Source organism: Hirundo rustica, chromosome 22, assembly GCF_015227805.2.
Source record: "Hirundo rustica isolate bHirRus1 chromosome 22, bHirRus1.pri.v3, whole genome shotgun sequence".
In the NCBI taxonomy this organism is placed as follows: Eukaryota; Metazoa; Chordata; class Aves; order Passeriformes; family Hirundinidae; genus Hirundo; species Hirundo rustica.
Window position 1 is genome coordinate 6,631,528 of NC_053471.1, and position 15,270 is coordinate 6,646,797.

Sequence of the window (15,270 nt, forward strand, 5' to 3'; positions counted from 1 at the left end):
TAATCCACAGATTACAGGAATTAATTAATTGAAACCAAACCAAACCACGGTAGTTACAACTGCACTAATGAAATCTGCTTTTCCACATATAAAAACAGGACCTTTCATGAAAGGAGGACATTTCAAAGGGGAAGCATTAAACTCACAAAGATATTTTTTTTTTTTTCCCCTAATTCACCAATAATGCTGAATCTGTCCACATCCAATTCCTAAGTTTCCAGGAAGCTACTACGTGGTGCAACCCAAAATTAGCCCACGGTGCAGAATGTCTGGAAGGCAGGCACCTGAGAACATGGAGTATTCATGCATTAAGCTTTAGAAACCACATCAGAGGGAGAAAGACTGGCTTGATTTTTGAGAAGTCAGCTGAGGAGTCCCTGATCCTGTGCACTGGAAATTCCTTCAGGCCTACGGAAATCCCAGCCCTCAATATTCCTGCTCCTCGCAGCACTGGGAACAGCACAAGAGACAAATTCCTTTTGCTGCTGCAAAATGATGTTTATTTTTTAGATGTTTATTATTGTTAGTTGTTTACTATTGTTAGATACTTGTCTGTTTTTGAATACCTATTATTAGCAGATATTTAGAATAGAGACTTGACAAGGAAAAGGCCTTGCCAAGCCTCTGAAGGGGGGAAATGACGCCTTGAGTTTTATCTTTGCTGTGTTTCAGGCTCTGTGGTGCCCAGGGTGCAGCTCTGAGCTCACACCCAGCGTCACTCAGCTCTGCACACATCAGGGACACAGAACAAATCCCGTTCCACATGGACACCAAGGACAACGTTACAAGTGTTCAGCCCAAAAGCACAAACAACGCTGAAGAGAGAAAACAACAAGGATGGGACTGCATAACCTGGAGCTGTAACTGTACAATTAAACCTTAATATGCAAATAGACCAAAACTCATAAAAGTGTGAGACCTCGTGACCATTTTGTGACCATTTTGGTTCCACCTTGAGTACAGCCCCGGCCAGGCCCTGTCCTGCCCAAGCTGTACCCTAAAAGCCCTTTTAATAAATCTCTGCTTTATCCTCTGGCTCTGTCCAGTGTGTGTTCCAGCTCTGCCCGCCCAAGGCATCACCCTGAAGCAAAGGCTGACACAACCACACAGATGCTGCACTCAGGATTAGGGCTGCACAGGCAAACTCACTGCAAATCTGCAGTGGCTTTTGGCATTTTTCCGTGCCTGGGGGCTCCGTTTTTCCCTGGCAGTTGTTCACTGGGCCTGCACCAAACCCCACCAAAGCAGCTGCTTCTGTCCTTCTGCTCCACAGACACAGGAGCAGCAGCACGGGCTGGAGGGCAGAAGTGCCTTTGACAGGAGCTCACTGCTCCTTCCACGGGGAATTCATCCCAGGAAAAAGCCATGTAAGCTAAAAGGGGAACAATCACCTCACTACAGATGAGTGGGAGAATAGCCCCCGTCCATTATTTGCTCAATGCAAGCTAAAGAACTCGAGGAAAAGCATTAACTTCACTGCAGCTGCACGCTAGGACCTTCCCGTTGTTATTTTTTAACTCCAGCCTCAGGATATGGCCATTTCTCCAAGTAAGTTTATTACATGCACTCTGGGGTCACTTTCTTTACCTCCACCCACTCTGCTATCAGACTTGCAAGGTCTTTTTTATCTTAAATTGTTTAGAGATCAAACATGAGCCAAAAATGTATTTGCAGAGTTACTCACTGAAGTCTCCTATTCTCTGCTTTGTAGCAGATACTGACAACTTCCCATTGCAATCAAATGTTGATTTTCCTGTTAAAATGCTCAGGTCTCCAGTGATGAGGAAATGAGAATCTCCCACCAGAGATTTTGGAGAAATCCAGCAGGCACAATTTAACCTTTACCTTTATCTAATAATCTGAGTGCAGAAGTTTATAATCATTATTTTCAACTGATCATTACCCCATACTCATCTGGTTTGGGGTTGTTGTTGGTTTTTTTTTCCCAGCATTTTAAATCTAGTTCAAATTAAAGTTTCAACCTTTTTTACAGCCACAAAACCCTTCTGCCACTCCAATCCCAGCCTGGAGAGGAGGATATTGCTACTCCCACAAGCTACCTGCTCCACAGAGTTATTTTGTCTGTACACCTGCAAACCCCTGGCAGAGCCAAAGGCACATATAGCACCGCTCTGCACACTAAGTACTTAAACCTCTTAACCAGAATTAAAGAGTCAGGTTTTAAAGATAATGTGAAAGCAAGTCCACCAAAAATGCTACGAGACTGTAACAGGAAGGCATCTAAGAACGCAGGGCAGCTAAAAGTATGGAGAAGAGCTCCTTTTTCTTATTTAAGCTAGACAGATCAATCTTTTAACAAGATTTGTTTGGTCATGTGTTGCCCGTCTTAATAAACACAACAGGACCATTCTTCTGTAAGCTTTTAGTCTCATATTGCCAGATAAAAAGGCACTGTTTCCAGCAAATGCCAGATTAAAGGAACTATGTGCTGCCACTGCTAGAGTTCCTGCCACAGAGCTTTTCTAATTTTGATGTCAAGGAAGAATTTTAACTCGGTTTAAATGCAAGGGATTAAAACCAAAAATAAAGAAATTAAAAAAAAAAAAAATTAAAAAAGGTTTCTCCATACATTTAGAAGTTTTTAGGAAAAGTTTTGGGATCATTCGTGAAAAATAACCCCAATAAGTCCAACACGAAGGGAAGGAAATCTCAGCTGCCACAGAGAGAAGAAGAGCTGGACTCCAGGACTCCAGGAGCTGTGGCTCAGCCCCTCAGCCTGCTCAGAGCAGGGGAGTTTCCACAGAGCCCACAGGGACCCCAGGTCCCAGATAAAGCTCCTTAACCCAGGGGAGCCGCACACCTTTAACCTTCAGCTTTCAGGAGAGACTGCGAACATCTGTCATCAACTTTCTCCCACATTCTTTCCCTATCGCCTGCTTGCCGTGGAAAATATGAGCTGCAGATATTCAGAGGGACCAAGTATATGAAGAGCTCATGCAGGACATCCCTGAGAATATTCCCCACTCCCAGGGTCCGTCCATCATCTCCGAGGGCCAGGCACTGTGCTCCTGACAACAACACATCCAGCAGCTGCAGGCTGAGCCCAAATTCAGAGACACCAGCAGGGGATGGGAGGGAAAAAAAAAACAGAAAAGGGAAAAAAAGCAAGAAAAAACAAAAAGGGAGTAGAGCAAGAGTTTTACCCTACTACTCTTGGACAGTTTTTCACTGTTGGGGTGAGATTTTACTAAAGATACTCGCCCCAACTTTGAAAATCCAGATCCTGCTGTGTTACCTACAGAATTTTCCAACTAACCACCAGACACAGAGCCCAAACCCAGATCTCTCCCTGCCAGTAGTACACAGACACACTGAAGTTTTTCCCCATAACATTAATGCTCCAGTCAGTAAAAATGTTCATTTTCCTCCTGTGTCCTGTGCCAATCCCTCTGGTGCCCCGTGGGTGTTGAAGGGGTCCCACTGCCAATTCTGGAATGCTCAGGGGACAAGTCTGGGACCCTCCTGGGAAGAAGGATTTGCTTAAAATCTTAAAAAGCTCTCAGGAGTCTCTCCAGTGATTTATGTGCCTCTTATCAGTTGTCTCCCTTATCTCCTCCCCTGGCGTTGGAGTTTCTGACACAAGCACAGCCCTGGAGCGCTGTGGCCAGCGCTGCTCACTGGAGCTCCATCTCCAGAGCCCAAAGCCCGTGGGAGCCCCCCCAAGCCCACGCAATTCGAGTGTGTTTGTCCACTCTGAGCTGGCAATTCCAGCGTGTTTGTCCACTCTGAGCTGGCAATTCGAGCGTGTTTGTCCACTCTGAGCTGCTCTGTGCCACTCATCCCCAGCAGAGCCGGGGCATGGGAAGAGGCAGCTCTGCTCCATCGGCCCCTCGAGCAGGGAGGGCACTGCCACTCCTCCCGGCACACAATTCCAGGTGTTTCCCATGACAGGCAGTGACCTTTCCTTCCCCCTGCTATTTACCCGACTTGACCTGAGCAAAGCAAACAGGAGATCTCACATTTCGGAGCCAGATCTCAGCTCCCAGGCGGGCAGTGCCCCTCATTCCGCCCACGCCAACGCAGCCCTGGCTGGGGACGCGGTGGCATCGCTCGAAATCTGGGTCTGGGGGCTGTGACACACCAGATATGCAGGCTGACAGCTCAGATAAGATCCTAAGTCCCTCTCTTCAACACAACCCGGATGCTACACAACTCAAAGGAACACAGGAGGAGCGGCAAAGCAAGATTTCACACGGCAAAAACACCCCTGCATTTATCCAGAGAAAAGTGACAGGTTATCTCCTGTGTCCTCAGTCACATTTCCAAGAGGAAACTGCCAGGGAAATATCAGGAAATCACGAGGATTTTTAAGGATTGGCGTGGTAAGGACCCAAGACAGCAAAGTAACACTTCCCTTTGTGTTATTCTAGCGGGCACAGGGAGGACGAGTAGAACAACTTTCTATTTGTGAGAGGTCAGAAACTCGGTAAGGACTGAGAGCAAAATTCTACAAGAGTCAGCTTTGACCACAGAGCAGACGGAAGGGCTGGGGATTAGATTTGGAATGAAGATATCAGCTCCTACCTCCTCCAAAAATGGATGGGCAATTTATGCACCACATCCACAACAGTGACGTGACTACACCTGCTTTTAGACAGTTTTACACACAGGCTCCAATAAAAGTAATGCCATCCCAAATAAGCCACATCGTCTCTCCACAGTACTTCAAGAGCAGCCACATAAAATCCATACAGTCTTGGGAAGTTTCTGCACAGCCAAAATTAGCAGATAAATTAGCCATGCTTTCTGTTCTGTTACTGCTGGGTGAGGAGGGCAGGAAACAGCAGGAGCTGCCTGCACACTCCCTGTGACACAGGGCTGCTGCTCTGGTCCCCACCTGAACGTCCAGCCCTCCTCCACCGGGCTGTGGCACACAGAACATGAGGGCAGCCCCTCCCAAACCCCTTCTCACCCCCAGCCCTGCTCCCGAGGAGCTCCAGGTGCTCTGGAGGCGGCTCCAGCAGCAGAGAGCAGCCAGGCTGCAGAGGCAGGAGTGCAGCACAGCCCTGCAGCTCCCTGCACTCATCCCTGCCATTAAGCGCCTGCTCCGAGCTCCTCTTGTCGTTTCAAAAGCTGCTTTAATGGCCTCTGTAGTCATAACACATGGGAGCAAACAGACAATAAATATGAAGCCGTGTATTTACCCTTCTCTGAAGTCATTCAGGCTTAATGTAAATGATTACCACAATACAGGGCTGAGTAATGTAGAGCAGTCATCCCATCACACCATTAAAACCCAGAACTTTCAAAAATGACCATATAATGTAGGATAATTCCCTCCTATAATGTAGGATAACTCCCCTGTTAGGGGAGAACAGGCCCACAGGACCTGCAGAAGCTGCTGCTAAAAGAAGAACAATTATCTGGGGAACCTGAAGTCATTTGGAGCCATGAAAACATCTGCATTATGAGGTTGCTTAACGACATTTAAAACAGAAAAAAAACATTTAAAAAGTTGAAGAAAAACTTGTTGCTATACACAGCAGTTTACTTTGAAAAGATAGACAGACTTTGAGAAGCAACAAGGGTATAAACCCTGAAAGCACACATATGGATTTCCTGACTGGCAAATCTGTGGCAAAAAAAAAGAGAAGCCTGTAGTATTGCTACTAAAATAGGTGAAATAAAAACATTCCAAAGTGCTGTAAATTCAGATCTGAGAAATACCAACAAAGAAATCAAAGCACAAAGAGAAATTCCTGGCACACAGTAACAGCCAAGCTAAGGGCAACAGGAAGGAATCCTTGCGTGGAACAGAACCACGTGTCCCGTGGTTTTATGGGATAACTGATTATCAAAGTCACCAGCACATCACAACCTTTGCTGCCTCTAGGTCACTTATTTTAAGACAAAAATGAATTCTGCACAATTCTGACCACATTCATTTGTGTGTGTTTATAGAACGAGCCTATTGCTGCTTTTCCAAGTGGAACTCATCTCCAACTGTCTCCCAACTAATTCCAGTTTCCACTCTAAATTTTATTTTGGTGCCTCCATCTCTGGAACATGTCTACAAATATCTACCAAACTGTCACTCCCTGCATGTTTTTAGCTGAGCTTTTCTCCATTGGGTATTTCATTTTTTAAATGGCTGAACACTCAGCTGTCCCCTCGCAATCCTTTCATCCTCCAGAAAGCTTCAAACTACACACATTTAAATCACCTAAAAGAGAACTAGATCAGGTTATTTTTGGAAAACCCCTCTGAGCAGGAAAGGCAGAACCTCTGGTCTTCAGCCACATGAGCTGTTTTATTTAACTCCAGACACAGTTGTGCATCTGAGCTTCTCAAAAGGGAAGGGTAACTGCAGGGTGGGCTCCCACCACGAGCTGCCTGACCAGACATTCCCAGGGAAACGTGCCCATAATTAAAGCAATTTCTCTCTAAGGAAAGCAGCATCCTGAGATTTAGAGACTATCTGTAAGACTAACCAAAGCCATGCCACTGAAGTGCTCCATGAAATTCCCCAACAGTGGAAACAAAGAAATCCCGCTCCTTCAGTCAAAGGGCGGAGGATGGTACGAGGTTATCAGGACGAGCAAGAGATATTAAGAGGACACTTTTTTCCTTGTCCACTCTTTTAAAACACTTTATGCACAAGCATGAAGACAGATGATATTTCTGTCTGGAGGAACGCCTTTCATTTCAGCCACTGGTCTCATTTTCTCAGAGGGGCAGCTTATTTCGGTTAATGACAGAGCAGACGTCAGAGTTTCCCTCCCTGGGAGCTGGTGCCGGGCGCAGCAGCGCTGCTGTAATCAGGAGATTAAGTGTGCTTATTCACGTGTGAAATGCAGGCCTGAGCCCTGTCTCACATTAGAGCCTGGCTGCAGCCTATTCCTCATCAGCTCCCAATGCTTAACAACCGAGATGGATTCAATTACACCGCGCTTCCCTTATTGCACTCCCAGAAAACACTCATAAATACCCAGTATTTAAAGCAGTAAAACCTCGCCGCTGCAAGGGTGACCTTTGATCTTTAATCTCCGGCTGCACGAGCAGGTTCTGCCACGAGGCAGCAGGAAAACGCTTGGGAAAGCAAACAGACACGATCCTGCCAAGGAAGAGCAAGCACAAAGTCGTGAGACAAAAGAGCAGCGCTTAAAAATCAGTTTGTCTGCGGCAGTCCCACGCAGGGCTCGTCATCCCTCCGGGCTCCTGCTGAAGGGCTCCAAACACGTGTTAAAAGGTATTTGCAAAGAGGGTCTGTGTTTCAAGGGATCATATGAGCTCCTGCGTGACCTTAAGTGAGAGAAACCAAAGCTGTCAATGTCAGCCTTTGACTTCCAACATATTTTCACCCCAGAGCTGCATCTCACACATCCCAGAGCCCGAGGTGAACTTCCCAAAGAGCCCCTGCGCTGCCCAGCTCCCAAACTCCACAAACACCGCGTTTCTCAGGGGTCATCCAATGGATTCTCCCTGCAGACTTTCAGGTTTTTTCCCCTGAAGTATGGTTCACTTTTCTGAAAGCCATAGAGGTTCCTTCTTAAAAAAAAAACAACCACAGTTTCAAAGACAACTGACAAATTCACCTCTTTTGCAACCATGTCAATGCTCCTGAGCAACAACCAACCGAGCTCCTGAGGAGATTTTAAGCACTATTTTTTATAAAAAAGGAGCAGCTCTAAGCTCTCACACATTGGGTGTCAATTCTACAAAATTCTGTTCAAACAGCAAAGTCTCAGCTACAGGAGTGACCTCATCATACCCACAGCCGATGAGCACACCTGACAGGGCCTTCACTGCCGGCCCATCTTCCATGAGAAGAGGGAAAAAAGAATATTAAGAAATGCTCCTAGCGATTAATCTGCTTCTAATCTACACCGAGAGGAAATACTTTAACACTGCATGAAATAACTTCTGGCTGTGGTCACGCTTCAGACATTAATATCATTTCTGCTGGCAGGGCTCTCAGCAGAGGCTCTGAAGCCGAGTGTGACTCAGGCAGGATCTGCTGTGGCAGCACGAGCTGGATCCCTGGGTTTGGGTCTGATCTTGTAAGCTGCTGAGAACAGGCTGCAGAGCAAGACCTCAAGCCATTAAGCACAGAATAACCAACGCAAAAAACCACTGAACTGGACGTGAAATGTGGCAGCCTCCCTCACGCTGTGCTCCCACCACACCTCATCGCCTGCCACCAGCGGAATCCAGCACATGGCAGCGGTCCTGGGGCAGCAGCGGGGGTCTGTGGCCTTGCACACACAAAATAAAATTGAAAACAAAAAAAATAAACCCTTCCCAGCCTTCACAATGACATGCTAATACACCGTAACATGCAAATGAAGATCACACAAGCCATGTACCATACTGAAAACACCTTGCAAACGGAGGTGATTTTCCTGAAATGAAGCAATGCGAAGCTCCTGGCTTTACTTTCAAGGTGAAGCTTTAAGGCTAGACACCACTAACAGCTCTGAAACAACATTAAATGTTTAATAAAGCAACCTGCAGTCTATAGTGGACGAGACAGCAGACTAAGCAGAGCACCATAAACTGTTCAGAGCAGTGTTTGATCCATCTCTGACCAAGCAAAGTCTTTATTCCCTTCTTTATTCCCACAATAACAAACCGGGGTTACCGTATCTCCTTGTTCTTTCAAATGAAAACCTGTGATCCCTCAGCAACCAAAGGCAGCAAAACAAATTACATGATTTATTAGGGATCTGATGCACTGAAGTCTTCCTTGTAAAAGCTCAGCTTTGAAGACTCTTGACTGTGAAGTTTCCATCACTTAGCGCACGTGAGCATCCAGCAGCTGAACAAGCAGGAGCGAGAAGGATGTCCTGTCAGGCGGTGTTTTCTGAAACACTAACCTAATCAGGAGCTGACTTAAGAGCTACTTTCAAAATACTACACAGGAAAATTCACTAGGTGCCAGTTGCCCAAGCAACTGGGACCTAATTAAATCTAGCCAGCACTTGAGGGATTAGGCTGTTTGCTCCTGCCGTCCTGCAGCCTCTCCCCTGAGATAACACACACAGCTACGCTCACATTTATTACTTGCTGACTGCCTCTCACATATGCTGATCTGGCCTTTGAATCAGAATGAACTTTGCTAGAAGTGACATTTCAAAACTGTTTTCAAAGTTATGTATTATTTTTTTGTTCAAAACATGAAATAAGAAGTAATGTAGAGCGTTTTAGGATCTAATGGCATTGATAAGACCAAGAAAAAAGAAACTCTTAGAAGGGTGTTTTCTCAAGCTCTCAGCCCAGCAGCCAAGTGAGAAACTTTTCATTATTTCCCGTTAGTGCTGCGTGTATTATTTCTTTGTCCATTGCTTCCCAGTCAGGGATAACTCCACACATGCTGCTCAGAGTTTAAGAAACAACCTCCCATAACAGTCTTTTTGGAGAGGGGGCAAAAAAACCCCACCAAACCAAAACCTCTAGAAAAGAACACATCAAAGCAAAAACCCCAAACAAGGCAAAAACCACAGCTAGAGTTCTAAGAAAAAAAATCCCTCTATAAATCCAGACAAAAAAAACCCTACCATAACCACTATCTTCCTCACACATTATGCTCCAAAACCAAAATAAACTGCAGTTGTCACGAGCACCATTTAGGCTGGAAGAGGCAAGAAAAGTTTCAACCCTCTCCTAAAGATAACCATGAGGAAGCTTTGATTATTTCTTTTATTCCTCATCTCTCCAGGGCTGAAGCATGTTTATCTGCCCCAGAAGAACAGGTAGAACACTTTCAGCTCCCATGGAAGGGCTCTCCCGGGAGAGCCACAGCAACTCCACGCTGCACATCCCAGTGAGGCTTCCGCAGAGCGGAAAAAGCCCTCAGAATTTTATTAACCTGACACACAGCGCTTATAATTCATCCCCAGCAACTCCCTGCACTTCAACTGAGATGTGCACCGAGCAGAGATTTCCCTGTCAGGAACTCTGTCACGCTCCTGAAATCCTAAACCACTGTGAACTCCCCCACGAGTGAAGAGAACAAGAGTTATATTTACCTTTGGCATCTCAGATGCCCTCAGAAGAGAAGAACCCGGCCAAAAGCATGGATTCAATCAAGTTTTGTGCCAAACCAGAACTTTATACAGCAGCCTTTGTTAAAAAAAGCCGAAGTCTAAAGTTCAGCGTGTACATGTTTAGCTGCATTCCAATTTATATTGCTGACTCCGTGCTCTAAAAATCCACAGGAACTGCTTTTTCCAACTCCACAGAGCTGTACATCTTCCTGGGGCAAATGCAGCCTCTGTCTCCAGGTACCAGTGGACAAACCTGACACGACACACCAGGTCCCAACCCTCGTAAATTCCAGTGGAACTACCAAGCCCAAGGTAAACCAGGCCTAGTCTGATTTAAAATCACAGCTAGCTTTATTTTTCAGATTATCGTAGTCACAAACTACAATAATACAAACCACAGATCTCATTTTTGCGTAAAGACTAAAATCTAATATTTTTTTAGTCTTAAAACTCCGCGGGAGCATTTGGTCACGTGCAGCTCGAGTTACAAACTGAGCATCCTGACTGCTTTTTTCCAAACACCACCTTTGCTTATGTCAGGGCGGCACAGAAACAGCAGGAGATGAAGCTGTGAAAGCCCAGCTCAGCTGCAGCTCCTCCATCCCGTCAGTTTAACCCAGAACACACTTCACTCCCTCAGAGCAAAGAGAACAGACCCAAGGTGAAATAATGCCAAGATCTGAAAAAACCCCACACAAACAGATGGCATCGTTTGGGTTTTAAATGCTGCTCAGCATTTCCAGCTGCAAGTGGCAAATACCGAACATGCTCGGAATGTGCAAATGATGAGATCAACACAAAGGGGCCAAAGCAACTTCTGGTAAAGGCAGGCAGAATGCTCAGACAGCCTGCACCCCGTTTTCATACCCTCGTCATAATTACTTTATTGCACTGGGAAAGGGCGATTGCTTTCCCAACAATCTGATAACCTTGGGCTGCTCTTAACTCTTTAATACCAGTTTTAACTACAAGCCCGGGCTGTGGCTCCGGTTTTAAGCCAGTTAGAGCAGTCTGGTGTTAAACACACTGGGAAAATGAGTTCTGTCTCGCATACTCTCGCACATCAGCACACAAGACACCAAAGAACATTCAATTATTAAGCAGGAACTGCCATATATATATTAAAAAAAACATTCCCAGCTCTAATCTCAAAGGAATAGCTTTATTACCAGGAAATGGAAATCTGATTTTTGGCTCCTTTGTTAGATTTCAATAGGAAATGGAGCAAATACTGTGTGTTTTGACTGCTTGGAAGAATAAATTCTGTAGGGATCTGTTACTATGTCAAACTCGGGAAAAAAAGTCCCCAACCTTAAGTGCTTGAATTGTATTGACTCATATCAAGGCTCAGTCATTTCCACGCTGCCTCGTGATCTCACTGCTCACTGGGGCTGCTTGTGCTCATCAGGCACGAGCAAATCCAGGAAACTCCTCAGCAGCAAAAACCACAGCTAGCTGAGTTCCCAGGTTCCCTTTGTGCCTGGGTTAAAAAACCTGCTGTGGGCAAGAACAGAAACACACTTGGCACAGTAAGGTCAGGACACCTTCGACTGCAGATGCTGCTGGAACACTTACTGCCTGCTAGCAAAATTTCGGGTTTATGTAAAAAAAAAACAAAACCACCAAGTAATTTTGATCTCCGCAAATACACAAAGGAAACATTGCCAAAACCAAGGCATTTTTTTCTTGCTAGTCTCAAGAAAATTCAATTCAGCACTTAAGACAAAATATATTTCATGCACAAAATTGGTGCTACAGAAGCAGCAATTATCCACACCAAAACTGGCTGCTTTCAGAAAAAGCTTTACCTAATCACAGCTATTTACACTCAGCTCATTAAAAAAAAGGGAAAAAATAAGGAATGAAAAACCTGCAAGTATAAAAACTTTTAGGCCCCAATACTAACACGTTGCAGATTTGTTATTTCACACTGTATTGTCATCTTATGAAAATGAAAGCGATATCCATTCACAGAGACCAATTAAACCAAGTTTTCTTTCAAAATTTGCTATTCCTTCCCAAGAGAAGAGCACAGCTACATTGTTAATGCTGAATTTACAGCCTCCACTTTTTCTGTACTTCTGCTAACATTAGAAAATGCCTGAATTCCAAACGCCCCAATTACACAAAAAAACATTATGAGAAAATCTACACATCACAAATACTATCTATTCCACTAGTAAAACATTTATCCAATTACCAAGCCTTTCTTGGATAAACTTGACACAAGTGTTTCCTTGGGAAGGCCAGCTTGTTTTAATCATTTACATTTTTCAACACTGTTTGTTCTCACTTCGTATCCAAAGGTCAGAACTCAAACCACTACCCCAGGCAAACTCTGGAATAAATACTATTTTTGTCCACTCTTCTGGAAAGAGTTTCACTTCTGCTAAGAAAGCTGAAGTATAAAAACCAGATTTCCCTCTGATTCATTTCAAGATGCCTGACATTATTTTTCATGGAGTTGCCCGACAGTGTGTATTTTTACGGTTCCTCTTTATTTATCTGGGAGTGTTACATCATTAAAGGCTTTTCCAGTCTTTAGTAACACAGAAATTTGTCCTGTGTTCTGAAATACTGGAGAATCAGCCAAACAAGGAGGAAGGCTAAGCAAGGTCCAGTTGACACGAGTTTGAATGATGCCAGCTGCAATTCCCCTGGCACAGCCCTCCTTCCCCAGTGCTCCTCCTGACATGGTTTTATACATTTTAATAAAGATTTGCACATTAATCTGCCTGTTAGGGGCTGGTGACTACTCCAGGTAAAGCTCTCCCCACTGCACTGAACGTTTATATCCACCCCAGCAGCAACAGGGTGCCTGCTGGTCAGGACTACAGTGGTTTAGAAACCATTTCTCTCTTTATTTACCTTTAAAACGCAAAACAGAACGACTCAGTGCTCTCATGTGTCACTTACAGAGTCTGGCACTTTAAATACGCAAGGGTCAAGCGAAAATCCAAGTTATTTTAAAGCAGGAATAGGTATTTTGGCCAAAACACTGCAGCTCACAAAACCAAATAAAGCTGATGCGCAGCTTGTCCCAGGCGTGAGCACCCCCAGGAAAGCAGTGAGAGCTGCTCTGTAGCTGAGAACTGCCTCCAGCAGCACAGGCTACACGGAATTCCTGCTCCAGCACCTGCAAAATGCTGCTGCTCCTGTGCAGCTCCCTGAGCTGAGCCAGCCAAGTCCCCAAAAGCACATCACACCTGAGAGCCAGCTCTGAGCACAGCTCCTGAGCTGCTCCTGTCTCCTGCACATCCCGCTGCATCCCCGTACGTCCTCCTGCATCCCCGCACATTCCTCCTGCATCCCCGCACATCCTCCTGCATCCCTGCACGTCCCGCTGCATCCCTGCACGTCCTCCTGCATCCCCGCACGTCCCGCTGCATCCCTGCACGTCCCGCTGCATCCCCGCACGTCCCGCTGCATCCCTGCACGTCCCGCTGCATCCCCGCACGTCCCGCTGCATCCCTGCATGTCCTCCTGCATCCCCGCACGTCCCGCTGCATCCCCGCACGTCCCGCTGCATCCCTGCACATTCCTCCTGCATCCCTGCATGTCCTCCTGCATCCCTGCAAGCCCCACTGCATCCCTGCACGTCCTCCTGCATCCCTGCACGTCCTCCTGCATCCCTGCACGTCCCGCTGCATCCCCGCACGTCCCGCTGCATCCCTGCACACCTGGGATCAGTTTAACTGCACGTGCCAGGGCCAGCAGCAGCTCAAAGCCCAGCTCCACGCAGGGTTTGGACGCTCTGGGCTAGCAGCGGCCACCGGCCAGAGTGACACAGCCACCAGCTGGGGACCCCCGCAGCCCCAGCCAGCACCTTCTAACCCACAAGAGTGGACAAAAATAGTATTGATTCCAACGTTTGCCTGGGGTAGTGGTTTGAGTCCTGGCCTTTGGATACAGAACCCAACCCTGACCCTGTCAGAGCCCAGCCTAATGCTCCAAAGACACAGCCCTCACCTGAAAATCACTCGCCAAAACAGCACTTCACAACCTCAGCACCCTGCACCTATTTCTGCATCTTCACAGCTGCTTTTCTCGCCAGTCCCTGGCTCTCAGGTGAAATATCCTGTTGGCCACAATTATCACCAAGTCACAGAAACGCTGCTCTGCACTGTTTGAACACTGAGCAGCGTGTGCTTTCAATCCAACATCCACCGCATCAGCAGAACCTCTCAACATCTCCTGAAGAAGTCCCAGAACGAGGAACAATTAACACGTGCACAGTGACCCAACGCTCACAGCCGGCCCTAGAAAGCTGTACAGACATTAAAGAAATTAATAAGAAGAAATGTAGAGATTACTCCTGGCTGCTCTGAAGCAGAACAATAGGAAGCATAAACCCCCTTTCACCCGACAGACAAGGAGGTTTAGGATTAGTTCAGTGATAAACAGCTCATTTCCTTCCCCACACACAAACATCAAACCCAGGCTCTCCGGCAGTGAGCTGTTAACCACACATCAGGAGACAAAGCCCCATCTTTATCACCTTTACACAAACAAAAGTAAGGAAAACAGGGTTTGAGAGGCACATCAAGGGATTCTCTACAATCTGTAGAAAAATCGCAAAGACGGGCAGAACAGCTGTACACATCATTATGCTAATTAAAATTAAAGCCTCATCTACTTAGCATACAAACAATTCACTGAACCTTGGTGACAAAAGGAAGGAACCATTTCCTCCAAGGGACAGAATCACACACAACTGGAACAAGTTGTCTGCTCACACTGAAGGCCACAGCAGAAAGGAGATAGCAAAGTATTCAAGAACACAGTCCTGGCTATTTTAAGCAAAACAAAGCACTATCAACTCTAAAACACACACAAAGGAAGTGGTCGGATAGATTACGTCAGCCCTCGCCTCAATTCATAAATCCTAACCGCAAAACAAGACAAATTCTGAACGGCCTCTCTCTGGAATCCTGTTTAAAGCCAATACACGCAGTTTAGGTCTTAAAATACGCTCTCGAACAACACTCGCTGATGCATCACTTTCAAACAGCAACCGGGGGGTGAAAAAAAATTGTGTAATCCAAGTCAATTCTATCGTGCTGCCAGATCAAATAACATTTCGAGAAGTGCCTGCCAAGCACCCAGCCTGCCAGAGCACAATGAGAGCTCAAGTGCTCGGGACTTAAAACCACCTTTCACGGGTCCCAGAGATCTTTATAAAATAGTTTAAACACCACCAAATTACAGGGTTGGAAAAACAAATAAAAGCTTTTAAAATGCTGCTCCTGCACCATTCTCAGCT

General features: G+C 45.9%; 1 protein-coding gene across 6 annotated transcripts in view; it reads right to left on the bottom strand.

Annotated features, from left to right (window-relative positions):
- RERE (arginine-glutamic acid dipeptide repeats) overlaps window positions 1–15,270 on the bottom strand; it is a 172,269-nt gene that overhangs the window by 117,670 nt on the left and 39,329 nt on the right. The window lies entirely within an intron of this gene.